This window comes from Sturnira hondurensis, unplaced genomic scaffold (assembly GCF_014824575.4).
Source record: "Sturnira hondurensis isolate 20B ecotype Veracruz unplaced genomic scaffold, ASM1482457v3 Scaffold0001221, whole genome shotgun sequence".
In the NCBI taxonomy this organism is placed as follows: Eukaryota; Metazoa; Chordata; class Mammalia; order Chiroptera; family Phyllostomidae; genus Sturnira; species Sturnira hondurensis.
The window spans coordinates 2,029,875-2,056,873 of NW_028073852.1; the positions used below are offsets into that span (position 1 = coordinate 2,029,875).

The following is a 26,999-nucleotide window of genomic DNA, read 5'->3' on the forward strand; positions in this document are numbered from 1 at the left end:
GATTTTGTAGCAGGGCCTTCGAGTCCCAGCCAGGAACCCTCGGCGGCCAGCCCATCCCGCTGTGTCTCTGAATCTTGTTCCCTGGGGATGCGGCCTGGGCGGGGGGGGGGCTCCCCACCTCCTGGTCCGGCGCTGGCACCCTCACAGAGCCCGACCCAGGAGAGCCCCGGGCCAGGCACTGTCCAGGCCGGCAAGGAGGCGCCAGCAGCGCCCTCGCGGTGGCCGGGTTGCAGTCTTCGGCGGTGCCCAGGCGGTCACAGGGGGCCTGGCCGCTGAGGCGGACTGGCCAGTGGGTTTCCCAGCTCCCCGGCTTGCTGCCTTTGTGGGGTTGTCCGAATGTCTGCTTAGTGCTCAGGGCCTCTGCCAGTGTGTCTGCAAGCGCACCCCTTCGACGCGTGCAGCACCCTTAAACACTGGGCTTCTCGGGCTCAGCGCGCCTAAAACACTGATCAGCTGAGGTGCGTGGGGTCAGGAAGGTCGAGGGAGAATGCGACACCCACTCAGCAGCCCACTGGCTGCCCACATGAAAGAAATCAAGAAATAACAACGGCACCCCCACCCCCGAAGAGCCCGATGCAGTGGGTGGTTCAACCCGGCAGAACCTGCTGGGATCCAGTCCATCGGGGGAGCCGGGACTCCACGTCCGCCCGGGGGCGTCAGCCAGGACGCCAGGCTCAGTGGGCCGGCCGGCTGGGGTGGAGGGTGCCCCTCCCCTGCAGGGCGGCCCTCACCTCGGGCAGCCACAGCAAACACCTTTCCTTGGGGGAGGGAGGGACAGGACGCTGCTGCATGAAATACAGCTCAATCTGACGTGCAGAGAAGTAACAAATACATTTTAGTGTCTGACATAGACTTGTACTAAGAAGTCTTTGTTGGTCATTTGAAATCCACACCTCACTGGGCATCTGCATTTTTATTTGCTACATCTGGCAGCCCTGGGGGAGGTCCCGGCAGTCAGCCAGCCCCCCTTGCCCCAAGCCTCATGTTAAGAGGTGAATTTGGGGTGAGTTGCAGCCCACCTAGTTCATCTGAACCTCAGTTTTCTCAGAACCCGAAGCTGCTGAAAGGGTTGGGGATGGACTGACAATGTGTCGGCCGGGTCTAAAGAGACGGCCCGTTTCTGGGGGTTTCCGGCACCCTGGGCAAGGTCCTCGGGGCTCTGGGCGGGGTGGGAGAGGTGGGCAGCAGGGAGACCCTTTCCTGGTCTCCGAGTGTCCCCTGAGCCTTGGTGAGGAGTGGGCCTGACCCATGATTCGGGGCCGAACCTCGTGGTGGAAACCACGTGTGATCGGAACCCCAAAAGGGAGCCGCGAAGACCAGGGGGATCAGAGCCAATTTTGTGGCGGAGGTGGGGTGCTGAGTGTGGGGGCAGGTCACGCCAACAGAGCCGCCCACCCAGTGGGAGGGGACACGGTTCAGCTCCGAACTCCCCGCCTTGGTCTGTCCTTGAATCCCAGATGGAGGAAAAGACTCGTTTGGGATCTGGCGAGTGGAAGTTGCTACAATACAGAAGGAAAAAAACCCTTGATTTAGCAAGTGTTAAAATGAGACGAGTCTCTAAATACTTTTTTTGGTAACAATTTAAGTTTCTTTTACTTTTTAAATTATATTATATTTTATTTTATTTGTATTTATTTGTCTTTAGAGGGGAAGGGAAGAAGAGAGGAAGAGAAACATCAATGTATGGTTGCTTCTCATGCGTCCCCTGCTGGGAACTGGCCCACAGCCCAGGCATGTGCCCTGACTGGGAATCGAACCTCGATCGTCTGGTTCACAGGCCCGTGCTCAATCCACTGAGCTGCACCAGGCAGGGCTATATTTTATTGATTAAGCTATTACACTGCCCCACATTTTCTCCCTTTGCCCCCTCCACCCCGCCCCCACTCCCTCAGGCACTCCCCACACCACTGTTCATGTCCACGGGTCATACGTGTGAGTTCGTGGGCTGTTCCATTTCCTACACCGCACTTTACATCCCCGTGGCTATTCTGTGACCACCTATTTGTACTTCTGAATCCCGACTCCTCTCCACCCATTCCTCCCATCCCCCTCCCATCTGGCAACCACCAAACTGCTCTCTGTATCCACGATTCTGCCTGTTCTTCTCGTTTGCTCAGTTTGTTTTTAGATTCAACTGTTGATAGATATGGATTTATTGCCATTTTTGTTGTTCATAGTTTTGATCTTCTGTTCTTAAATAAGTCCTTGTAATACTTCATATAATAATGGTTGGGTGATGAGGAATCCATTAGTTGTTCTTGTCTGGGAAGCTCTTTATCTGCCCCTTGATTCTGTATGATAGCTTTGCTGGGTCATGACTCTGAGTATTTCTTGCCAATCCCTTCCAGCCTGCTAAGTTTCTTTTGAGAAAGAGAAATCAGCTGACGGTCCTAGGGGACCTCCCCTGTAGGTAACTAATGCTTTTCTCTTGCTGCTTTTAAGATTCTCTCTTTATCTTTAACCTTTGACATTTTAATTACCATGAGTCTTGGAGTCGCCTCTTTGGGTTCATCTCGTTTGGGACTCTGTGCTTCTGCAGTTGTATGTCTATTTCCTTCACCAAATTAGGGAAGTTTTCTTTGGTCATTTTTTCAGATTTCCAATTTCTTTCTCTTCTCCTTCTGACACCCCTATGACGTGAATATTGAACACCTGAAGTTCTGTTACAGAACAGCCCTGTGGCCCTGTGGCGTGGAGCCAATCACCTCCCAGCTCTCACGCAGGCCCTGTAACCAGGGGGAGTTGCCTCCCAGTTACATCTTGGGTGGAAGTCACTCCCATCCCCCTGGCTCAAAGCGTGGCCACAGCTATTTAACATATCCGTGAAACCAGTGAAAGGTTATACGTATGTTAAATGACCCTGCCAGAGGTTAGCTGCAAAGCTGCTGCTTTGCACAACAGCTCTCAATGGCCCTGCTCCATGCGTCCCATCCCCCTTGTGGGGACGGGGACATCATATGTATATATTTTTCTAATATTTCCTGGACACTGAGGTCCGGGCCCCATTACAAATCCCTGCTTGCCCCACCCCCCCCCTTGGCTGCACCCTGTTACACTCCCAGAGGCTGCTTACTCTATTTTTGTTTTTTCAGATTCTTTTTCTTCAGATGTTCTGATCGCTTTTGTTTGTTTGTTTGTCTCCTCATGTTCCAAATCATTGATTTGATTCTCGGCTTCATCCACCCTACTGTTGTTTCCCTGTAAATTGTTCTGTATTTCAATTAGTGAACCTCTGTTTCTGACCAGATATTTTTTAGGCTGCTGAGGTCCCCACTAATTAATTTCCTTGAGCATCCTTATAACCAGGGTTTTGAACTCTGCATCTGCTAGGTTGCTTACCTCCCTTTTGTGTAGCTCTGTTTCTGGAGTTTTGTCCTGTCCCTTCATTTGGGCCATGTTTCTCTGCCTCTCTATTTTGGCAGCCTCCCTGGGTTTGTTTCTGTGTATTAGGTAGAAACAAAACTGCTTTGACTTCGTGTCTTGGTCGCGTGGCCTAATGTAGTAGGTGTCCTGTAGGGTCCAGTGGCACAGCCTCCCCTGTCACCCAAGCTCTGGGTACTCACAGTGCACCCTTTGTGCGGGCTGAGTGCACCCTCCTCTTGTAGCTGAGCCTCGGTTGCTGTTGGCGGGGCAGTGGGAGGGATTTACCCAGGCCAGTCAGCGGCAAGGACTGGCTGTGACCACTGACCACCAGCCTCAGGGGAACACAGAGTCTCAGGGCATCTTCAGGTGGAGCAAAGAGGGTTAGCACGGTTGATGGAGTCTTAGATACGGCACCCGCCTACTGACACCATGGGGGAGGTTCAGAAAAGGAACAATGGGCCCCGCCTGCCTTTTGTCTGGGAGAAAACTGTCCCCCAGCTCCCGCCTTGATGCCGGAACTTCGGTTCCTCCCTGTGCGTCACTGGTGCCTTTCAAGCTGCTGCCCCAGAGCTGGAGCTCAGAGGGTGTGAGTCTGAGTAAGTCTGTGTGTGGGTTCTTTAAGGGGAACTGCCTGGGGCTCCAGAAGTTTCTTCCACCAACTCGGTCCCCGCTGGTTTTTATAGCTAGAAATTATGGGGACTTATCTCCCCAGCACTGGAACCTTGGGCTGGGACCGCTCACTCCCGAGACATGGCTCCTGAATTTGTACCCACCACGTGTGGGTGTGGCACCAGCCTCTTTCTGCGTCTCCACCCCTCCTACCCATCTGGCCAGGTGTCGTTTCTTCAATTCCACAGCTGTCAGACTTCCATTCGGCCCGATTTCTGACGGTTCCAAGTGAGGGTTGCTCTACAGTTTGGTTGTAGTTTTGATGTGGTTGTGTGGGGAGGCGAGCCTTCTTACCTCTGTGCCATCCTGACTGGAAGTCGCTAAATACTTTTATCAAATTGGAAAACAGCAAGTGAAAAAAAACTATATTCTTCCCCCTCTTAATTCTTTCAAATTCAACACATGGCTTTAAGTATCTTTCGTAGTTTTAAAAGTGTCTTAGTGAGAGTTTTGTTTTTGTTTTGTTTTGTCTGGGTCAGGTTGCAGGCAAGCGGCCCCCTCTTGGTTTAGAGGTCGTGTGCCCACGTGCACACACGCACAGATGCACACCCACGCACACCGCCCCCGCATTGCATCGTCTCTAGCCCGCTGCCTTCGCGCTTTGGGGCGTGCGTGTGGTTTTCTAGGGCAGCTGTGGGGTGGCTGTGTCTGTTCGTGGCGGCTGTGTGTGGAAGCGTCTGGGGCCGAGGTGGGCTGGTCCAGGGCAGGGTGTCACGGCCACGCCTCCATTCTGAGCACCTGGGTGAACACTGCAGGTACTAGCTTCTCCCAGAGGCGAGTGGTGGAGGGCCCCTCAGCCAGGCCGGAGGCACAACCGTGACCAGAGTGGTGGCCAGGCCTGGGAGCCCAGCTGACACACACTCGCTGCTGTTTTAACACCTGTGAGCACCGCCCTCTCAGCCGATTCCCGACCTAGTCTTCCTCCCTTTGATCACGTTTCAGGAAACCAGTTGGTATTTTTTAAATCGCTGTTCAAACCTAGCACTGTACTATGTCTCCATACGGTGGCGTGGAAGTCACGAACACGTCCTCGTTTGGTGGTGAGCCAGCTCGTGTCCTGCTGGAGAGGGGTCCCAGTGCCCGCAGTGGCTGGAGTCACCTGCCCCAGGTTGGGTGTGGCTGGCCCCCCCCACGCCCGGGGGTGGGGGTGGGGACAGAGCTCCCTGCCAGATGACAGGGACGTTTGGGCCGCAGACTAGACAGGCATATTGCGCCAGCTCTCACAGAAAGTCAAGAAGGCAGAGCGCTCGAGTCTGGAGCCCGGCTGGGGCAGCCCCCCAAAGCTGTATCCCCCAGTTCACACTGCAGTGTGGGCTGGGAGGGAGGGGGCAGTTTACTGACTCAGGGACAAGTGGAGCTGGGCGGGAGCCAGGCGGCAGAGGGCGGGAGGCCGCCCGGCGCACGGGTTATATAACTGGTGCTGGGTGGCCTGTCGGGCACTGCGCGGCGCTGGAATTTTCCTGCACTCCCCAGAACCGTGATTTAAAAATAAATAGCGCACTCGGGCATATTCAGCTTTCTCGTTTCCATCGTGCTTGAAATCCGTGGTCCGGCGGGAGCCTGGCTCGCTGCGCAGCCCGCAGCGTCCAGGGAGCCGTGGGGGAGGGCCCAGCCTCCTCTGCAGCCCGCAGGGCCCCTGGGCTTGGGTTCAGGTGGAGAGAAGGGGGGGGCCAAGCAGAGAGGAAGCGCCTGCAAACAGCGCTCCACGGGCTCCGCAGACAGAAGCGCTTCGTGCGTTCGGAAGCAGGGCACGCGCTCCCGCAACCAGCACTCCCGTGGGTGCCACATTCTCCTCCGGGCGGGCCAGGTCCAGACAGGGCCCTTCCCTCCCCTCCCCCTGCCCCTCCCCCACGCCAGCACCGCTCCCCTGCCCTACGTTCCCTTCATGCCACTCAGTGCGTTTCCACCTGAGAAAAAGGCTCCGTCCCCCACAAGGTCCCGTGGTCCACCCGTGGGAGTTTGTGAGAAAGCGACGCCGTGAAGCAGAATGACCCCATTTGGGGACGTGAAGTGGGGAGGTCGGCCCGGAAGCCCCCTCGTCAACAGGGTGGGCTGTTAGCAGTACCCCCAGTAACCATCCTGTAGGGAGGGGAGGGAGCCATCGGGGAGGGCGAACCAGGTCCGACCCCTCCACCCCACTTTCGAAGGATGAAGGAGAAGCGGCAAACACAGAGTGTGCCTGTCACGTGACGCTTGGACTCAGGGAAGGAAACCCTGCTGGCCTCCATTCCCTGGCCCCACGGCCCCCGCAGGGATGGGCCACCACGGCTCCCCTCACCCGTTTCTGAGTCAGGCGACCCAGCCTTGCTGAGCTCGTGCTGAATTTGGGGCTGTGCTGAGCGCTGCGGGCAGAGCAGGAGGGAGACAGCAGTGCCTGGTCCAGGGGGGTGGACAGACAGTGGACAGACACGAAATGAATAGAAACACCAGAGAATGGTAAATGGCAAGGCGTGCATGGGGCGTGCAGGGGGTCACAGGTGTGCCTGGGCTGGAGGGCTGCCCTGAGAACGGCCAGTGTCAGCAGAGACCTGGAGGGTGGGCAGGTGACAGGGGTGTAGCAACTGCCTGGGCCCCCAGGCAGCAGGGCACTCAGCAGGCGGAGGCACGGAGCCCAGGACAGCCGCACAGTGGGCGGGCGGGGGGGGGTGAAAGGCTGCCCTTCCACAGGGGCGCGCCCCACCGCCTGGGGGGCCTAGTGGGGCTGTTTGCCTGGAGGTCGCACGCAGCCCAGGGGAGCGGAGGCTCTGGGAGAGTGGGCAGGTCCAGGGCGGCTTTGGCCACACTGCCTTCAACATGCTGGGTTGGCTCTGATGCTCGAGGGGCAGGGATGGTGAGAGACCCCTGGCACCAGAGTCCTCCCTGGGAGCACGGAGGGACCTGAGACTGACCATCGCCGGCAGGGGCTCCTCCGGGTGGAGGGCGGGTCTGGGGAGACGGCCCTTTCAGGGAGCCCCAGGGATAGTTGTGGGGGGCTACACTCTATCCAGCACTAATGAAGAGGTAGTGGTAGTCATAAAGGGGGAGGGGGCTTGGTCTCCACAGCGAGCAGAGAGGGCCTGGAAATAAGAGTCGGAAAACTCTCACTTGCTCCATGGGGAGGTCCAAGCTGGAGGGGAGGGGACAGGGAGGGGTCCCCTGCAGGGTCCCCTGCAGCTCTGACTTCTCCCTGCTCCTCTCCAGCCACGGCCTGTGCCCCAGGCGACTGCTGGCTCAGCTTCCCACCCCCCCACCCTGTCCTTCCCCACCCCACATGGGGCAGCCCCAGGGCCAGGGCCCGGGCCTTTTGCCGCATAAGCTCCCTCCCCGTGCCTGGGCTGTGACAGCGATCCCCAGGCTTCTCCGTCCACCTCGAGAATTTAATTTCACAAGTCTGTGGTGTTTTCACGGTGAAGCCAAATGTCTGAGGCTAGAGGCAGATGAGAGGCACTCCCTCCCACGGGGCAGGGGCCAGGAGCCTGCTCAGGTTTCGAAGCTGTGGGACAGGAGGGTCTTGTCAAGACCTGCACTCAGCCAGCCGCCAGTGGGCTCAGGCAGCCCGAGGCCCGAGGCTGTCCTGGCAGCTCGCCGTCCAGAGCCAGGCTCTCTGAAACCGTGGCCGACTGAGCTTCCATGAATTAACCCGGAAAATTCCATTCCTCACACCGGCCGCCTTCCGGGGGCTCCGAACCCACCACAACCAGATGGCTCCGCTGCAAACTGTCTCTGGGATCGGCCATCCACTGGACACGCAGGTCCAGAGGGAGAGGGGCCCCCTCACCTGCTGTGATGAGCGGTGTGGCCCGCCCAGCAGTGAGAAGCCGGTTCTGCAGGGCCAGAGGCAGGGCTGGTTTACAAAACAGGGGTGTTCGCCCGATGCTCTCCAATCCGGCCTCACCCCCTACCAAGCCCCCACCCCCTCCCCCCACAAACACCCAGGAGGTGGAGCCTGCGTCCTGCTCAGGCCTGCGTGCAGCCCGCCCACCTCCTTCCTCTCCCGGCTGCCTTCCGAGCCCTAACGTCTCAGCTCAGCCTAGGTGAGGCGGGGTCCCATTCTGCAGGTTGGTGCCAGTGAGGGAGTGACTGGGAGGGAGCGGGTGGGGAGAGCACCAGAGCTTTCCCAGGTGAAAAGTCACAGGTGAGCTCCCAAGGTGAGGCAAGTAGGACTGGAGTTTTTAAAGAAAGGTAAAGTAAATAAAAGCAATACGAAACCATTTCACTGAACTTTCGAGGTTCTCAGTGGCAGCCCAGTTAAGACCCAACTCCAGGGCCCTCATCAGCCGGGTCCAGGCTATGGCACTGGGCATCGCCTCTCGGGTCCCCGGTCCCTGTCTCGGAGTGACAGGTCCCGGGGAGGGAAATTCTCCAGGGCGGCTGTGCCCCGAGCAGCCCCCAGGAGGGCAGGCGAGGCGGCCCTGGGCACAGAGCAGGGGCACGGGCGGCCCGACTCCACCTGGTCAGCTGTGCGGCCTCAAAGCACCCTGACCTCGCCAGGCCTCTGTTTTCTTGTCTTCCAGGCAGTGACAAGAAAACCAGTTTTTTTCTGCTGCGGGGGCTGTGGCGGGATTAGGTGGGGGTGGGGGCCAGGGGGTCAGAGCTTTGGAGCTCCCTGTTTGCTGCTTCATCCCAGGGCCGTATCAGGGGCGGGGGCCCGCTGGACAAGTGTCCTGAGTCCCTGCTGGGTCCCTGTGGGGAGAGGGCCGGCCACCTCTGGCAGGGGGACAGGCTCCCTCTGTGTGGCCATCTGGGCCTGGGGGCAGCAGCCAGAGAGGGTCAGAAGGACCTGGGCTGGAAGCCCGGCCCTGCCACTCGCCCGGGGGGGCCTCAGTCTCGCACCTGAGAAACAAGAAAAGATTCCCGCGCAGGCAGCCTCCGGTGCGGCACCTGACCCCGGTGCGGCACCTGACCCCGGCCGGCCTGCCCTGAGGGCCCCTTGCAGGGGCGCACAGGTGCCACACCGCACGGCCTTCTGGGAACACTCGGACGTGTTCGCCGCATCCTCTGCAGGATTCCGGTTGTCAGCGGTCTTGGCTGGATGCGGGCCCGGGCGGAGAAGGGAGGGACTTGCGGCAGGCTCTACCCGCTCAGCACCCGTTGCAGAAGGCACCCCGGGGCAGGCCGGGAGCACTAGGGTGTGGCGATGGGGACCCTGCGCGGCCAGGCAGAGGGCCCCTCGTGCCCTTGCCCCCAACACCTGTGACAGCCCTGCCCTGGGCGGGGGGGAGAACCACCCCAGAAAACCATCACTGATGCCCCCTCTTGCTGGTCTTGCCCGGGGCTTCGGCAGGAGCACAGGCCCACCGATGAGAGCGCCTCCGGAGAGGGCAGTGAGTTACGGCGATGGGCCCTCTCCGAGCCGTCCCTGCCGCTCGTAAATCTGCCCCTCTCTGAAAGTGCAGATGGTCCATAATCGTCCATCACGCAGAGCCCGGCGCCGGGCAGCTCTCGGGCGGGCTTTCCCTCCGCGGCCCTTTCTCCTGCACGCGCAGGGATCCGACTGCGCCCGCGGCGGTGGACGCTCCGCGGCGGAGCCTGCGCAGTCCGGCCGCCGGGGGATTCGGGAGGGGACGCGCCATAAATCTCCTCGAGGTTGGAGCTCGGAGCAGGGAGGCGCCGAAGGGGGAGCGCGGAGCTGTGGTCACACTTCTGCTCTTCTTTCCGTTTTTGTTTTCGAGGGACAGCAGGTGGTGACATCCTGGGGAGGGGAGGGTCTCCTGCGACCTTTCTAAGGCGCTACCTCCACCCCAAGGTCTAGGGGCCACGTGGGTGGGGCTGCCGGTGGCAGGGCAGCGACATCTCAGGGTAAGGGGAGTCCCCAGTCTCAGTGGGCCCCTTGGGTGCGTCCCTCAGAGGCTAACGCTGTGAGCTTTGATGAAAGGGACCACGCTGTCCCCCAGATTCCTGCCCCGCCCGGGCCGAGGATGCTAGCCCCACCTGTGGAATTCCTGTCACTGTCTTCCGAGGAGAGGCTCAGGTGACAGCAGCCCCCCCCCCCCCTNGGAGAACCACACCAGAAAACCATCACTGATGCCCCCTCTTGCTGGTCTTGCCCGGGGCTTCGGCAGGAGCACAGGCCGCCGGATGAGAGCGCCTCCGGAGAGGGCAGTGAGTTACGGCGATGGGCCCCCTTCGAGCCGTCCCTGCCGCTCATAAATCTGCCCCTCTCTGAAAGTGCAGATGGTCCATAATCGTCCATCACGCAGAGCCCGGCGCTGGGCAGCTCCCGGGCGGGCTTTCCCTCCGCGGCCCTTTCTCCTGCACGCGCACGGATCCGACTGCACCCGCGGCGGTGGACGCTCCACGGTGGAGCCTGCGCAGTCCGGCCGCCGGGGGATTCGGGAGGGGACGCGCCATAAATCTCCTCGAGGTTGGAGCTCGGAGCAGGGAGGCGCCGAAGGGGGAGCGCAGAGCTGTGGTCACACTTCTGCTCTTCTTTCCGTTTTTGTTTTCGAGGGACAGCAGGTGGTGACATCCTGGGGAGGGGAGGGTCTCCTGCAACCTTTCTAAGGCGCTACCTCCACCCCAAGGTCTAGGGGCCACGTGGGTGGGGCTGCCGGTGGCAGGGCAGCGACATCTCAGGGTAAGGGGAGTCCCCAGTCTCAGTGGGCCCCTTGGGTGCGTCCCTCAGAGGCTAACGCTGTGAGCTTTGATGAAAGGGACCACGCTGTCCCCCAGATTCCTGCCCCGCCCGGGCCGAGGATGCTAGCCCCACCTGTGGAATTCCTGTCACTGTCTTCCGAGGAGAGGCTCAGGTGACAGCAGCCCCCCCGGCCCCTCCTGTGAAGTCGTGCACCGTGGGAACCGTGAGGGTGTGGCCCCCGGGTCGGGGGTTGGCCCAGGCCTCGGTGGCACTGCTGAGGGCCTTGCATCTGTCCAGTGTGCTGACCACACTCCTCCTCCCACACGTGGGAGCCCTCACCGGCACGCCTGTCTTTCTTCTTGCCCTGCTCACTGGCCTAAATAAAGCCCTGGACAGCCAGAGGGCAGTCTCGGGGGCTGGGAACCCCGCCTGGGCCCACGGGCAGCACTGAATGGCCGCCCAGCCCTTGCCCGTCTGCTCTCCTTGCTCAGAGGAGCAGAAGCGAGGGCCGGGCCACAAGGTTGATGAATGAGCGTCTGCCTCCTGCAGGTGGGGCTCACCTGCCAGGTGGTGTCCTGTGGCTGGCTGCGGCAGAAGGCTGCCTGCCTCCCCACCACGGCCCCCCACCCGTCTGCAGGAACCGCTCCTCCGACTCCAGATGGGGAGGCTTTCTGAGCAGCGGAGCTGGGGAGGGGGGAGGGGGAGACGTCACAGGCCAGACACCAGCCAGCTTGTCCGCTGCCCCTCGGAGGAGGGAGGTGAGCTGCACACCCCTCCTCTAAGAAGGGGGAGCAGTCCGGGGGGGCCTGGTGAATCTCCTCATGAACCCTTGAAAATGGAGTCACCTCAGAGCCTTCCCGGGGACCACCAGGGGCCCCCAGAGTGGAGCACGCAAGTACTGGAAGTTAAAGCAGCGGCCCTCCATCATCTGCCAATGTCAGCCAGCTCCAGGGCTGCCATTGGCCATGGCGGGTCGTGCTAGATGCAGAGGACACGCTTCCAGGCAGCCCCTCCCGGGTGCGACACCACCAAGCCCCTCAGCCAGCCCCTACAGAGCCCCCTCTTCTCCCAGCCCTGTCCCCTGCAGGGCAGCCAGAGAGGGTGGCGGGATTGCGACACCCTGAGTTCCTGTTTCATCCTGCCGCGTGCCGTCTGCCCAAGCGATTGGTCTCACTCCCTCTGTAGTCAACCTGCTCTGGGTTCACGTAGGTGCATCGCGCCACGCACCGCTGGCCAAGGGCAGGGCACGCCTCTCTCGCCAGCTCTCAGCAAACGGTCCTCACTGGCAGGGGCCCAGGAGAACCACGCAGGGGACCTGCCTCTTCTGCAGTCCCTGTAGCCCTAGGCACAGGAGGACAGTGAGGCACCAGCCCCCGCCCGCCCCCAGCAGGGGGGTCGGGGAGGAGTCCAGGTGGGCGAGCGAGCAGGCGCGGCCTGGGGTGTCCAGTGTCTGTTGGAGGCCGCCGTTTTGAGGCTTCTCTTGCTGAGAAGTGCTGCTGCACCACCGCCCCGCGTGGGGCCGAGAGATGCCAGTGGCGGCCCCCGGGCTCCCTGAGATGAGGGCCTGCAGTGACCGTGGCCGAGACCACTCTGGGCTGCAGCGCCGACAGTGCAGACACCACAGGCATGCAGCTCCCAGAGATCAACTCCACACACCCTGGAGCCTCATCGAGATCTTGATATTACAGGACACGAGAGCAGATCTGCGGGACGTGCCCATGCTAGGTGACTGTCACACACAGCATTTTCAATCCAGTGACCATGGGGCTGGGCAGGCACCGGGCCTCAGGGAGCCCTGCAGCCTGGGAAGGTAGTGTGGGAACTGGCAATCAGGCCCGCCTGGTCCCCCGTAGTTTTGAGGGGCATAAGCTGGCCTCCTCCCCTTCCTCGGGGCTTCCTCCATCCCTGGGCTACTGGACAAGCCGTTGACACCCGGGCCACCATCAGGACCAGGACGCTGCCGTCTCACCCTCGGCAGGAAGTAGCTGCCATCCTCACCAGGGCCCTGCCGGCAGCCCAGGCAGGAGCTCTGTCTACTCAGAAACTTGGCCAACAGCCGGAGAGGTGAGGACGCACCCGTGGTGTGCCAGGGGCTTTTCCCGTCCATGAGGCTTTGTAAAGCAGGGGGGCTTTTCCTGAAGGGACAAAATGATGAACTTCACTTCTGCTCCTACCGAGTCGTCACCAGTCTCCTGGGTGAGACCCGGAAGGCGGTGTGTGATGTGACAAGTCTCTTGTCAAATTAAAGGGCAAGATTCCCCAGCCGGACCCAATCTCCCCCCTGCCAAGAGGCTGGCCCTGGGGGATGGTGAGGCAGGCCGCCCCGAGACTCCCTGGAACTCCTCGGGAATGGCAGCTCTTTTTAGTTTCATTGTTTTAAAGATTGTGACTCTAACCACACAGCAAGCGTGTGCCTGAGAAGTAAGGAGTTGTTAAGGCGAGGCCTGGGGCCGGGGCGCCTGGCCAGTCTGCAGTCTCAGCTTCACCTTCTCAGCCCACGAAGGCACAGGTGTGGTGCCCCGCTGGGTGTCCAGGGAGAAAAGCCCCCTTTTCTAGAACGTCCTGCATAGGGCCTGGTGTGTTTTGCACACTGGCTCGGGACTTGACGGCCAGGAGAACGCTGCCCTCAGAGTGGGAACCGGCTGCGCTCGCCCCCACGCCGGCCGGGCGGGCCCTGTGGCCAGAGCCCTCGCGAGGCTCCAGCCCCCTCTCGTTCCGGCCACCGCAGCCCGAGCAGGGGGCCTCCAGGCTTGTCCTTGGACTTGACGGCAAAATCAATAGTGACTTCCTCGTGGCCATTTTGTTTGGAAATGAACATCTGAAATGCGATGCATTGGGTCTGGTTTGGTGGGAAAAGCGCAGAGGTCAGAATGCCAACGGCCTGGATCCGCAGCTTCAGCCGGGCTGCATGCGGACTGGGCAGCCTCGGGTGAGGGGCAGCCCGTTGTCTGTGCAATGCCGCAGCTGTGGCGGGGGCCGGGTACTGGGAGAGGGCAGGGGGAGGGGCAAGGGGAGGGGCCGGGCGCCCAGCCAGTGCTGGGAAGACTTAGCCTCGTCCTTTCCTGTGAAGGAGGTGCGTGCCAGTTTGTGCCCATGCATGGTGTCCCCGTGTGTGCATGTGCGTGTATGTGCGTGTGTGTTTACGTTGGGCAGCAGGCAGCTAGGAGCCAGGCTTGCCAAGTGAAAACACGGCCCCTGGTTCGATGGCAGTTCCAGAGAAACCACGAGTAAGCATTAGTGCGAGCAGGCCCCAAATACCGCACGGTGCGCTCATGAGGAACGTGTGGGCTCTCGCGTGCTGTTTGAACGGCAAGCGTTGCCTGGTGTCTGCTCACTTCATTGGCTAAACCTGACAGGCCCAGCTGGCACGAGGCTTGTCATTTCAGTTGTCAGGTGAAGTTGAAGGAGGCAGGTGTGCAGGGCCCCCGGCCGGGGTGGCCTGGGGGGTCACCCTTTCTCCTCTCCTCGCTCTCGTGGGCCCTCCGATTGTGCAGGCAGCGCTGTGAGCCACACGCAGGCAGCCCTGGCCTCGGCGCCACCCCCTCCCCGACCGGGTGCCGGCGGGGTTCTCTGAGCCTCATCTGTTCCGGGGCGGCAGCTGACCTCCCCCAAACGGGATGCGGCAGAACTCAGAGCAGCTGCCGGGTAGCTGGGAACCCACCACGCAGCCGCCCCTGCTCTGCAGCCCCAGCACCACCCCCCCAGCGCTGGCCTAGCCCCCCAACCTCCACTAGCCCTAAATCACCCCACCCCCTCCTTTGTGGGGCACCCCAGCCCTCTTCTATTTTGACTCGGAAAATTCCACCCCGGTTCCTCTGGCTGCTCGCCGGGCGCGGCGGCCGTGGCGGGTTCTGGTGCCAGCAGCCAGCCCATTTCAGCAAAGAAACTAACCGGAGTAAGAGGCTTCGTCCCCTGCAGACTCTCCGGCCCCGCCAGCAGACCCACCCCTTGCAGTGTGAATTGTTTTCAATCCAATCTCACTTTTATTGAAGCTTCCTCCAGGGTTAGCTCAGGAGGCCCCTCCAGCCCCTTCCGCGTGGCCTTATTTACCAGAGTCCCCTTGGCGTGGCGTTTAAGCATCTCCATTAACATTGCCTGTATCTTGCTCGAGGCGCACACGGGCCCCCGGGGACCTCCGGGGTGGCGGGCGCGGTGGCCGCCCACAGAGATGCTGGGCTTCTTTTAATTGGTTTGAAATGGTCGCTGTCGACCACAGAGGGGTCCCTTTCCTCAAGTAATGACCTGGAGTTTGATCGCACACTGTTTATTAGCTTGTAACGCCGGAAGTGTGACTGTGTGCGATCTGCCCGGAGACCGGCACCTTCACAGGCACCTCCGCTGCCCAAACCCAGACGTGGGGAGGGGGGCGGCCTCTGGGGTGACGACCCAGGTGGGGAATGAGTCAGTGAATGAGTGACGCGTGGAACAGGGCCCTGGGCCCCCCAGGCTGTCCTGGGATTCTCGGGAGGCGCCAAGGGGCCTCCTCTGACGCTTTCCTGAAAGCCCCTGGCATGAGGTCCAGCGTCCCCAGCCCAACCTGCTGCTTCCCCGTTGATGACCCTGCCGGACTAGGGATGCTGGGGGTTTCCCAGGGCTGTGCTAGTGCTCACATCGCGGGTGGGGAAACTGAGTCACCCCACTGGCTGACCTCCCCGAGAGTGAGGACAGCATGGTGGTCAGGCCCCGGGCTGTGGACCCAGGGACCCTGGGCTCGGGTTGGGGCTCTGCCTACGGGAAGGATTTCGGGTGTTCCGTGCCTCAGTTTCCCTCCAGCGTCACTGGGAGGGCTAATGAGCCACAGCACAGAAAGGTTCTCGGAGACTTTATTACCCTGAGCTCCTGGACTTCTGTTCCCACCCCCATCCTCTTGTGGGCTCCAGGGATGGGGGGCCCTGGGGCGGCCCCCCTCGCCCAGGTTGTTAGGCCTTAGACACTTACATGCATCTGCCATGCGGACCCCTGAGGTCTCCCTGGGTCCAGAGGGGCCGAGGGTTTCGTGGCCCAACCCTCGTGTGCTGCCTGGGGCGGGGGCTGGGGCCTGTTCCCATCCCGGGAAGGGTCCTGTCTCCTGAGGGCCCCATAACGCCTGCACCGGCCCTCACACTGGCCCTGAACGTGACCGTCCGCCCTCTGCTCCCCATCCAAGGTTCTGTGGCTGAGGTCCTTGTGGTCCCTTTGTGTCCTTGCCCGGCCGGGACCCAGGACATGCTCGCTGCCCTTTGTTCTCCGCACCACCGAGGATCTCCACTCCCCTCCCCTTCACAAAGTCCACTCGACTCCTGGGCTTTCCTCCTTCCCTCCCTGGCCCCCCACCCGCTTTGATGTCCCTTGGGGCTCTCCCTGGTGTGCTCATCCGGGCCGCTGTGGCTGCTGGGGTGCGGCCCGCCTCGCTGCGCACGCACCCCGGAGCCAACTCTGAGAGCTGTTCGCCCCGGCACAGCAGCCTGCCCACTGGGCCTTTCGCTCTGCAGTTAGTGACACATCCTCGGAACTGAGAAGCGACGGGCGGACGGGGAGGGGTGGGTGACGACGGTCCTGCTGTGTCAGGGAGTGGGGGTCTCCCAGTGAGAAACGAGTCTTGAGGCCCAAACTTCAGAAGTTCAGTTGAGGACAGGGCATCTCTGCACAGAGTCTTGGGGGTGGGGGCCGTGGCGCGCTCCTCGCTTGTGACCGTGCGGTCCCTGTTCCCAAGCCGATGGCCGGCCCCTCCCTGCCTCCTTTCCCATCTCTGCGATGTCACTGTGGGGGCCGGGCCACTCCCCCAGAGCAGGGACTCTGTGCTGGGCAGAGCCCTGCGGGGTGGGGATGAGGCAGACAATGGCACTTATGGTTCTGCGCATGGACTGGCGGTCGGGGAGACCCCGAATCAGCAGGGCTCTCGGGGCCACTGGACCCATAGGGCCTGTCGGTCCCCCTACAAACACACAGCCGTGTGTCCTGCGGTACTCAGGTAGGCCGTACGTGGATTACGCAGGTAGAGCAGGCAGATGGGTAGTGTTTTGAGGAATTGGCGCCCTCAGCTGGTGAGGGGAGGCCGACGGGCTCTGATGGGAGAGGTTAAGCCTCTAGACGAACGGCGAGGTGCACCTGCCGCAGGTCGGGGAGCCACGGTCGGCCCCTCACCCCTGGAACCCAGCAGGGTGCTGGGGACCCCGGACTGGTCATGGGGTGAGGCTGCGCTTTAGTCCCAACAGGGCTCCACGGACGGGAGAGGAGAGCTCGGGCCTCCCTCGGTGGGTCTTTCCAGGGCCGGTCGCGCCCCAGGGCCCGCGGGTGCCCGTCCCTGGTGTCCCCACACCCATCCCAACAGCGCGAGTCCCGGCGCAGATAGTGGGTGGCAGAGCTGGGCGTCTGTTCCCGCGAGTGGTGAGCGGGGGGCGCCTGATGCCTTCTCGTGTGCCGCGTTCAAAGGCACCGTTCCCATGGCAGTCCGTCCTGTGATATTTTTAATTGTGCGGGAGAGCAGGCGCTGAGGCCCCCAGACAGCCGGGACTGAAGTGGTTTTGTTCTCCTGTCTTCTCTTCGCAGTGCGGCGTTAAGTCCGAACCGCCGGGGAAGGCTCTGCCGGGTTCCCTCCTGTGGTCTGCAGGCCCCTGGGGGGCCGTCCTGGGAGCCGCTCCGTGAACAGGTGAGTACCCCGGAGACCGGGACTTCTCAGAGGCCCAGCGGGGGCAGGAATGTGGCCGGGAGGCATGTGGGGGGCCCTGCTGGGAAAGAGGGCGTCCTCACCTGGCCCCCCTTGGTTCCCGGACCTATGTGCTTTTCCCTTGCCCTTCCCCTGCCCCTTCACTAAAATGCAAATCAGCGAGTGTACGATGGATAATTAATAGACCAATCAGCCAGCGAGGGAGGTGAGTAGATAAATAATTTTAATTATCCTTGGTTGCCCATAAATCCCCTCACTGCCTTTTTATTAAACTCTCTGTTTACGGGAGTCATTTACCCTACGTGCCATTTTCGCGAATCCCTCCCCCGCGTCCTCGGTGTCTCCCACCAGATCTGACCCAGGCCGGTCACTCCGCGTGACCACCGGAGGGGGTCCGGCTGGGGCGCAGAGGCGAAGACCTCCGCCCAGGTGTCAGGGCTGGCGGCGTCGGGCAGGAGCGTGCTCTGCTCCCCGAGGCCGCCCCCGCTCCGGCCGGGCGCAGCCTCTATTTAGGTGGACGGAGAAAACCTCATTATGCTTGGCACCTGCGCTGTGGGTGTGAGCTCCCTCCCCAGGGATGGTCTGGCCTATTCCTAGCCTTGGCTGAGGTCCCCTCCTTGCTTCGAAAGAATGCCAAGAGAGAAAGTGGGTTAATAAATATCAAAGAAAAGTCCCTCAAGAGGGCTTGGGGCCAAACTCTGTCCCAGACTCTCCAAGAGTGTGGCTGACGGGATGGGGCGCGGCGCCCTCCACCCCCCCTCTCCTGCTCCTCCCCGAGGCCAGTGCCCAGCTGGCAGGTCCCAGCAGGACCAGCGGGGCTCCAGGCTTCCCTGGAGGACCGAGGAGGCATGGGTGTGGCCTTTCAGCACGTGGGTGGTGGGGGCCCTGGTCTTCCCCGTCTCACCCCTCCCTCCCTACCCTTTCTCCCTGGGCTCCATTCCCAACCTGCTGTACCTCCTCCTGCGCACAGAGGAGAACAGGGGAAGAGGCTTCAGGGTTGGTCTCGGCGAAGGAGCCCTCCCTCCCCACCCCTGTCTGCCCCACCTTGGGCCCTGTGGCAGGAACAGTTCAACCTGAGTCAGAAGCAGGTGTGCACGAAGGGCGGAGCCCGGGGCCCGGAGCGAGTGGCCAGGCTCTGCTCATGGCGGAGTCGTGAGGGTGTCGCTGTGTGAAGCCGTGGTTGGCGTTCTGCTTGGGTGTGTAAGCCGGCCCAGGGCTGGCAGGTTTTACCAGGTTGAGCACCTCCTACTGGGGATGGTTCAGTCCCTGCCTGGTTTACTGTCGCCGTGGGGCTGAGAGGGGACACTCTGAGATCTGTCCTTCTTCCGTGGGGAGCAGGTGCAAGAGGTCGCTGCCCTCAGCCCCAACTGGCAGGATGGAAGCTCACANAGCCCGGGGCCCGGAGCGAGTGGCCAGGCTCTGCTCACCGCGGAGTCGTGAGGGTGTCGCTGTGTGAAGCCGTGGTTGGCGTTCTGCGCGGGTGTGTAAGCCGGCCCAGGGCTGGCAGGTTTTACCAGGTTGAGCACCTCCTACTGGGGATGGTTCAGTCCCTGCCTGGTTTACTGTCGCCGTGGGGCTGAGAGGGGACACTCTGAGATCTGTCCTTCTTCCGTGGGGAGCAGGTGCGAGAGGTCGCTGCCCTCAGCCCCGACTGGCAGGATGGAGGCTCACAGCTGGTGTGTGGCCGCAGCAGCCCACTGCACGCGGGCCTGGCTCAGAAAGTTCTCCCGGGGTGCCGGGCCGAGTCCCCCTTCCGGGCGCTGCCCGGTGGCCGTGGCACTGCAGGTCTCCACGTGAGACGGCCCCTGGCCAAGCTGCAAGACGCAGCCCCGCGCTGGTCTGTCGGAGGCTGAGTGGGAGTGGGAGGCAGACAGGCCAGGGGGCAGAAGTGTGCTCCCTGCATCTGCTCAGTTCAAGGTGCCCGCCCGGGATGGGTGGCCGCTGAGCGCGGTGCAGTGCTGTGTCCAGGGCGGGCAGGTGAGGGGATGGGCTCGCGCCTTTGTCAGGACGCGGAGACCCACGAAAGCGCTTTCCCGTCAACAGCATGGCGTCTCTGCTTTTCTGGTTGTTTTGTGGACATTTCTAGGGTTTCTCGTCTGTGTCTGTTTTGGGGAATTGGGGGCGGGCGGAACAGAAAACAATAATGGACGAGAGACAGGACTAAAGTGGTGGCCCAGTGTCCCTTCCCCCGAGTGATGGCATCACAGCAGGGCCCAGTGAGGCCATCTTGCCGCTGACCCCGCGCTCTGGGACAAGCCGTGCTGGGCAATGGGCAACAGCGGCCAGCCCGCTGGCCCCCCACTGCCTGCTGCTCCAACGTGAGATGTGGGGAGGAGGCGCTACTGCGTTGTAGGGCTCCTGACGGGGGAGCCCAGAACTCAGGGACTCTGTCACTGTGTGTGTGCTCACACCCACTGTGGTGTGAACCTTCGCTCGGCAGGTGAGGCCCCTGGGGACCAGGGGACCAGGGCTGGGCATGGACTCACGTCTTCTGACCCTTTGCTCAATGCCAGCTGTGCAGACGCAGTTTGTCTGTCCGCCGCCTTGAAGAAGGGATGGGTCTGGCTGCAGGAGGGCCAGCCCCAACCAGCCTTCTCGTACAGGGACTCGTGCAGGACGGGGGTGGGGGGTCTCGAGGTGGGAGCCCCAGGGGTGGGGGCCGAGGCCACTGCTGTCCTCGGAGCTGCCAGTGTCCTTGCTTAGCAGGCCTTTCATGGAGTTGAGCTGTGGCGTTGGGGGGACAGGGTTGGGGACAGGGGTCCAAGCTGGCCAGAATTTTCTGCCCCCAAATCCCTGAAATGTGGGGGAGCAGGGAGAAGGTGTCATTGTACCCCAGCTCCTGTCAGAGCAGCCGGTCACTCTGGGTCACACCAGAGACTGCCACAGACCCGGGGACTGTTTGGTCTGACTCCCAGCAGGAGGGTTGTCGCTGAAAGTCCCACGATTTGCCCCAGGCCCACCACCAAGGACCTCTCAGGGATGGTCTCATTATTTCCAAGCCACCAGATCGAGGTGGCTTTGTCCAGGATTAGCAGTCCTGGCCGCCTGGCCTACCTGGGACCAAACCGGTGAGGCGTGCACCGGTTTCACAGGGGCCCACATGGCCCTGGAGACGTGAGTGAGCTCAGAGGCCCAGAGCCCTGCCTGCCTGGGGAGAGGCTGATGATGGGGTAACAACAGCCAGACCTGCGCCTGCTGCCCTGGCTGGGCCTCGTCCCCCACCGGCGCTGCTGACTCAGCACGGCTGACAGCGAGGCCAGCGTGGGGCTGGCTCAGGGCATGAGGAATGAGTGTGGGGCCTGTCAAGAGAGGAGCCCCAGAAAGAGGCCAGGAGCTGGGATCTGTCTCCTCAGACAAAAGAGTGTGTGACTGCAGGGTCCCCAGAACACGATTCCAGACACCAGGGTGACCTCGTTGCTGCAGGCTGAGGGCCCCGCCATGGAAAACGCTCTGTCAGAGCCCTAGGACTTGTTCCTTAAGCGGCAGGTGCTGGAGGGTCACAGACGAGAAAAATGGAGGAAGAACACACTGCAACCCACACTGAGCTCAGCGTCTGTCACCTTGCAGACAGGTGTCTCCATGTAAGAGGATGCACAGCGTTTCACAAAAGTGGGGTCACACAGTGTTTATGGGTGTGTAGCCTGGGTCTGGTTGTAGCGGAACAGCGTTTGCAGGGACGTATTTCTGTGTTGACGTCCGCCTCGTAGTTAATGATTGAATATTATTTCAGTGCACGGAAGTGCCATCGTTCACTGAACGGACCCCATCAGGTACGTTTCCAAGCACTAAAAACAGGTGTCAGCCACTAACCCTGTTTCCAAAACTCGATGTTGTGCTTTAAGAGGATTCATTTCTCAAACAGGAATTAGAAGATGATTATTTGCTTATACAGGCATCCGCAGTTGCACCTTCCAGTGAGCGTCTCTGAGAAATGGGCTCCCTCAGCGCTGGAGCATGCCACAGCACACTACACTGTGACACAGAGTGCCACGGCGTGCTACAGCATGTCGCAGTGTTCTATAGCACACACTGTGCTACAGCATGCCGCAGTGTTCTGTAGTACACCCTGTGCTACAGCATGCTGCAGTGTTCTGTAGTACACACTGTGCTACAGCGCATGCCCCAGTGTTCTGTAGCACACACTGTGCTACAGCATGCCCCAGTGTTCTGTAGCACACACGGTGCTACAGCGCGTGCCACAGTGTTCTGTAGTACACACGGTGCTACAGCGGTGCCCCAGTGTTCTGTAGCACACACTGTGCTACAGCATGCCCCAGTGTTCTGTAGCACACACTGTGCTACAGCGCGTGCCACAGTGTTCTGTAGTACACACAGTGCTACAGCGGTGCCCCAGTGTTCTGTAGCACACCCTGTGCTACAGCGCGTGCCCCAGTGTTCTGTAGCACACCCTGTGCTACAGCGGTGCCCCAGTGTTCTATAGCACACCCTGTGCTACAGCGCGTGCCCCAGTGTTCTGTAGCACACACTGTGCTACAGCATGCCCCAGTGTTCTGTAGTACACACTGTGCTACAGCGCATGCCCCAGTGTTCTGTAGCACACCCTGTGCTACATACAGCGCATGCCCCAGTGTTCTGTAGCACACACTGTGCTACAGCATGCCCCAGTGTTCTGTAGCACACACTGTGCTACAGCGCGTGCCCCAGTGTGCTACAACGAAACAACCTCACTGCAGGCCAGGGGGAGGGGTGCTGGCTACGCGTCCTGTCCCTTCCTTCCTAGGGCTCCTTCACACGTCAACAGAATGTGTGGGGGCACGCAAACATGTCAGCACACGCACGCATGTGTGTACATGCAATGCACATGCACTCATACAAGGAGGAACTCCCCCCCAAAACAGAATTTATTTAATATAAAGAATTGTGCATTCAGCCCTGGCTTGTATAGCTCGGTGGATTGAGTGCAGGCTGCAAACCAAAGTGTGGCCAGTTTGATTCTCAGTCAGGGCACAGGCCTGGGTTGTGGGCCAGGTCCCCAGTGCGGGGCACACGAGAGGCCACCACACGTTGATATTTCTCTCCTTCTCTTCCCCTCTAAAAATGAATAAATAAAATCTTTAAAAAAACTAAAATATTATTTCAAAATAGTTTAAAAAAAAGAATTGTGCATTCAGTGAGTCCCGAACAAGATAGACACAAAGAGGCCCACTGCAAACACATCATAATTAAAATGTCAAAGGTTCAAAATAAAGAGAGAATCTTGAAGGCAGCACAAGAAAAGCAGGTAGTTACCTAAAGGAGAGTGCCAGTGAGGCTGTCAGCCGATTTCTCCAAGGAGACTTTGCAGGCTGGAAGGGACTGGCAAGAAATATTTGAAGTCATGGAGAGCAGGGACCTACAGCCAAGATTGCTCGACCCAGCAAAGATACCATTTAGACTTTAAGGGCAGATAAAGAGCTTCCCAGACAAGAGAAAACTAAAGGAATTCATTATCACCAAGCCATTATAATACCAAATGTTAAAGGGACTTATTTAAGAAAAAGAAGATCAAAACTATGAACAACAGAAAGGCAATAAACACATATCTATCAACGGTTGAATCTAAAAACAAACTGAGCAGACGAGAAGAACAGGCAGAATCGTGGATACAGAGAGCAGTTTGGTGGTTGCCAGATGGGAGGGGGATGGGAGGAATGGGTGGAGAGGAGTCGGGATTCAGAAGTACAAATAGGTGGTCACAGAATAGCCGCGGGGACGTAAAGTACGGTGTAGGAAATGGAGCCAACGAACTTACACGTATGACCTGTGGACATGAACAGTGGTGTGGGAAGTGCCTGAGGGAGTGGGGGGCGGGGTGGAGGGGGCAAAGGGGAGGAAATCAGGACAACTGTAAAGCATAATCAATAAAATATAATTAAAAATAAAAAAATTCAGTCCTGCCTGGTGTAGCTCAGTGGATTGCGCGCGAGCCTGCAAACCAAATGATTGCGGTTCGATTCCCAGTCAGGGCACATGCCTGGGTTGCAGGCCAGTTCCCAGCAGGGGGCACATGAGAGGCAACCACACATTGATATTTCTCTCCCTCTCTCCTTCTCTTCCCCTCTAAAGATAAGTAAATAAAATCTTTAAAAAATTCAAAGTGCAAAAAATAACAAGAAATGTGTACTCATTCTCACATGGTTGAACTTCAGTCACTTCAAACACCCCCATTCGATGCAACACCCCCGTCGGAGCGGATCTCCACTGCTCAGAACGGTTTGAACACCTTGATTTTGGTGCCTGTTGGTGCTTTGGCTGTTTTTCCTCTTGCCACTTCAGCAAAATGTTTCCCTTTCAAGATGTTTATCACCGGGGAAAACAAAAAAATGTCACTTGGGGCAAGACTGGGTGAATAGGGAGGATGGGGCACAGGGTCATGCTGGTTTTGGTCCAAAGCTGCTGAGCACTCAGTGCAGTGTGGGTGGGCGTGCTCGTAAATCACCCATTCCAAAATGAGCTAATGTGTTGAAAGAGTCTTCCCAAAAAAGTCACTGAAGCCAAACGCAGCCTCTCACAACAACACCAGCTGGCGCACTGATGCAGATGGGTTCCCAGAACACTCAGCTAGCAGGGGAAGCCTGTACTATGAGGGGCGCGCCCTCCAGAAGATAGTTCCAGGTTTTGGGGTCCCCCCTTGTCCATAGACACACAGTATTTGGAGGTTTCTCTCCATTGTCTCCTGAAAGGGAATGTTAATTTAATGCACTGCTAATCACATCTCTCTAATGGGTGACCTGCTCCACCAGCCATTGCTGGGGAATAAGCTGTCTGTTCTCTGTAACTGATAACGGGAAATAGATGTTGGTAGGGCGAGGAAGCTCGGTGTCCCCAGATGTAGGACTTATTATTTAATGAGACATATAAGCCTTCGAAGGGAACTTAGGAAACATTTAATGAAGCCAGGTCTGAAACCTCCCAGCCCCAGCCTGCGGGTTCGTGTCCACAGGCTCGGTGCCCGGGTGCACGGTGGGGCACCCAGTGATGGGGCCCTGCAAGCTTCCCTAAGAGCACCTTTGCCCTGACCAGTCCGTCTGGCTGCCCCCCAGGCCTACAGCCCCCTCCAGACCCCGCGGAGGAGCTGGCCAAGGTCTGGCCATAGGCGAAGCATGTGTGTGTGGGTTTACATAGCCTGATACCAAATAACCCGGCGGTAAACACATTTCTGGTACGTTTGTATTCGGTTTCAGGGATGTATCGCCTTGAATAATTTATGGCGTTGAAGTGCGCCTGGCTCAAAATCGAGTGATTCAGCGGCGTTTCGTGCCTGCACGATCCTCTCTCCAGGTCCGAGATGCTCCGTCCCTCCCACACAGCCCTCGCTCAGGTGTGTTTTCGGTACCGTATCGTCACTTTGCTTTCAAAGCCCTTGCCTCGCGCTTCTCGGTGGACAAAAACCAGGGAAACCAGGGCAGGTTCACCAGGGGTCGAGCTAGGGGGTTGCCATCACCCATTCAGTCACCCTCTGGGCAGCTGGTTTCGGGGTGTCCACCAGGTGCCAGGAACACCCAGTTTGAACCCTGGCTCTGCCTCTGATTAGCAGGAGACCTGACCCATGAACTTAACCTCCAGGCTGTGTCTGAGGGGAGGGGCGGTAACGACCTGCCAGCAGGGCTGTGGACAGCGGGGCAGAAACCCGGCTGCGTGTGAAGGAGCCAGGGCAGAGCCTGGTGCACGGCGGCAGCTCAGAGCTCGGTGGGCCTGTGCATCTCCTTCAAACTGATGTCTAATTGTGGGGGAAAAACCACACAGAACAAAGTGTACGGTTTCAGCCATTTCTGCGTGAACCGTCACGTGACATCAGGGGCATCCGCACGGTGGCACAGCCGTCACTCCCACCCGTCCCAGGAACGCTCCTCTCAAGAAACAGAAACTCTGTCCCCGTGAAATGCTCATCCCCCCAGCCCCTGGCACCCACTGTCTACTTTCTGTCTCCAGGGATGTGACTCCGCTAGGGACCTCACGTACTTACGTGGGGTCACGCAGGATCTGTCCTTCTGTAGCCGGCTGGGTGGGGTTCCATCACAGAGCTTGCTACAGACCACGTCTGAGTTTGTCCACCACCTCTCGGGGGACACGGGGGTGGCTCCGCCTCTTGAATTTGGGGAACGCAATGCAGCCCACAGCAGAGCCTGAGAAGGTCCGGCCTGGTGCCTGGGGGAGCCGGGCACCATCCTGCTGAGTTTGCAGGAGGAGGAGGAGGGGGGCTGAGGGCGACGTGGCTCTTGAAGAGGCGCAGCGCCTGGCCAGGGCCCAACGTCGTCCTCGGGCACTGTCCTGGGAGCCCAGCTCCCTGGGCAGGGGACACACGGAGGACCTGTCTTCTTCCAGGTCTGGGGGCTGGGCCCTTCTCCAGGGAGCTCCTCTTCCTGACACTCTCTCAACCCGAATCGAGTGCCTGTGTAACCGGCGTAAAGTCGGCCCTAAGAGGAATGAAACTCGGCACGACTCTGGCTCCCCGCGCCCATTACATAACAGGACTGACTGCCCTAGAGCGAGTGGGAAAATCAAAGTCAGGTTGTGTGTATGTGTGTGTGTTGACAATGGTGACTTTCGGGGGTGGGGGCCGTGTTGCATTTTAAAAAATATCTTGCTGAAGGCAGGTCATTTTTTGAGAAGTTCTTTTGTATTTTCCGTGGAAGCCCGTGCACCGGGAGCCCCGTAATTCGGAGCTGAGGGATCCGGCTGTGTTGGCCGTCTGTGGAAGGAGCTGGTGTTAAACTCAACGCAAGTCTCTGAGTCACCTCGTTTCAGCCTCGCCCCCAACCCCTTCCTGTCCCTCCGCTTGCTTCCCAGCCCCTCACGCACCCCCCAAGCTGTAATGGGAAAGTGGGAAGGTGGAGATGGCTGCCCCACCTGGCAATGAGGCGGGCTCATTTATTAGGCAACAGCTCATTAATTGAGGATTATTTACAAATAGCTGTGCTTCCCCACTGCCCCGCCCCAACAGATAGACAGACAGACAGACAGACACGCCCTGCACTCCCCAACAGTCTGATAAAGGAATGTTGCCTGGTCCACCCAGACCTGTGGCTGTCCTCACGCACGCACCTTCCACGGCCCTCAGCCAGGGTGTGGGAAGGCAGGTCACGCCCGGGGCAGCTTCACAGCCCACGGTTTCCCTGTGGGGTCCTGTGCAACGGAGAGGTCAGGGGCGGGGGGCAGGGCGGGAAACCCAGTGTGAAGTGGCAAGAATGACTGAACACTTGGAGAAAAACGATGAACACAAAACATAAGCCAACAGCTCCTGACATCCTCGCTCAGCACCACCCCTGACACGGAGACCCTGCAGTTTCCAGCCTGGAGTTTGGCAAAGCTCATTGCAGGGCACCCACGGGCAGCACCCCCTCCCCTGAGCTGGGACTCACTTGCGGGAAAGGAACTGGCTCCCATCCGCAATGCACAGAGAAGCCAGGCAGAAGGGCCCCCTCCCGCTCCATATCTTCCCCACCTTGCCAGGCTGCGCATTAGTTTTCCCCTCCTGCCCTCCCCACGAGACGAATCTTGATTTAAGAAATCAGACCTGGCAGCTGTAGCTGGTCCTTAACATGCTCCAATTGCCAGGATCTGGAAAATCTGCTGTGGGCAGGCAGAACAGCCCCGAACGCCTTTGTAGCGTGGTGGCTTTCGTGCACACACGCGGCAGGACTCAGCCGCACACTGCTCACCTCGCCAGCCCCACCACCGGCACGGAAGATCGAGGCCTCGAGAAGATCCCCGTGCTGAGCACTTCCGAGGTGGCCCCTCTGTCTCACCCGAGCCCCTGGTGAG

The 26,999-nt window shown here is 59.8% G+C and overlaps 1 protein-coding gene across 1 annotated transcript in view; it reads left to right on the forward strand.

The window, feature by feature from the left end:
• RBFOX3 (RNA binding fox-1 homolog 3) overlaps positions 1-26,999 on the forward strand; it is a 245,903-nt gene that overhangs the window by 99,555 nt on the left and 119,349 nt on the right. Inside the window, exon 3 of the mRNA XM_037064176.1 lies at positions 17,117-17,216. The gene's annotated coding sequence lies outside the window, so the exon portion shown is untranslated. The remainder of the gene's footprint in view (positions 1-17,116; positions 17,217-26,999) is intronic.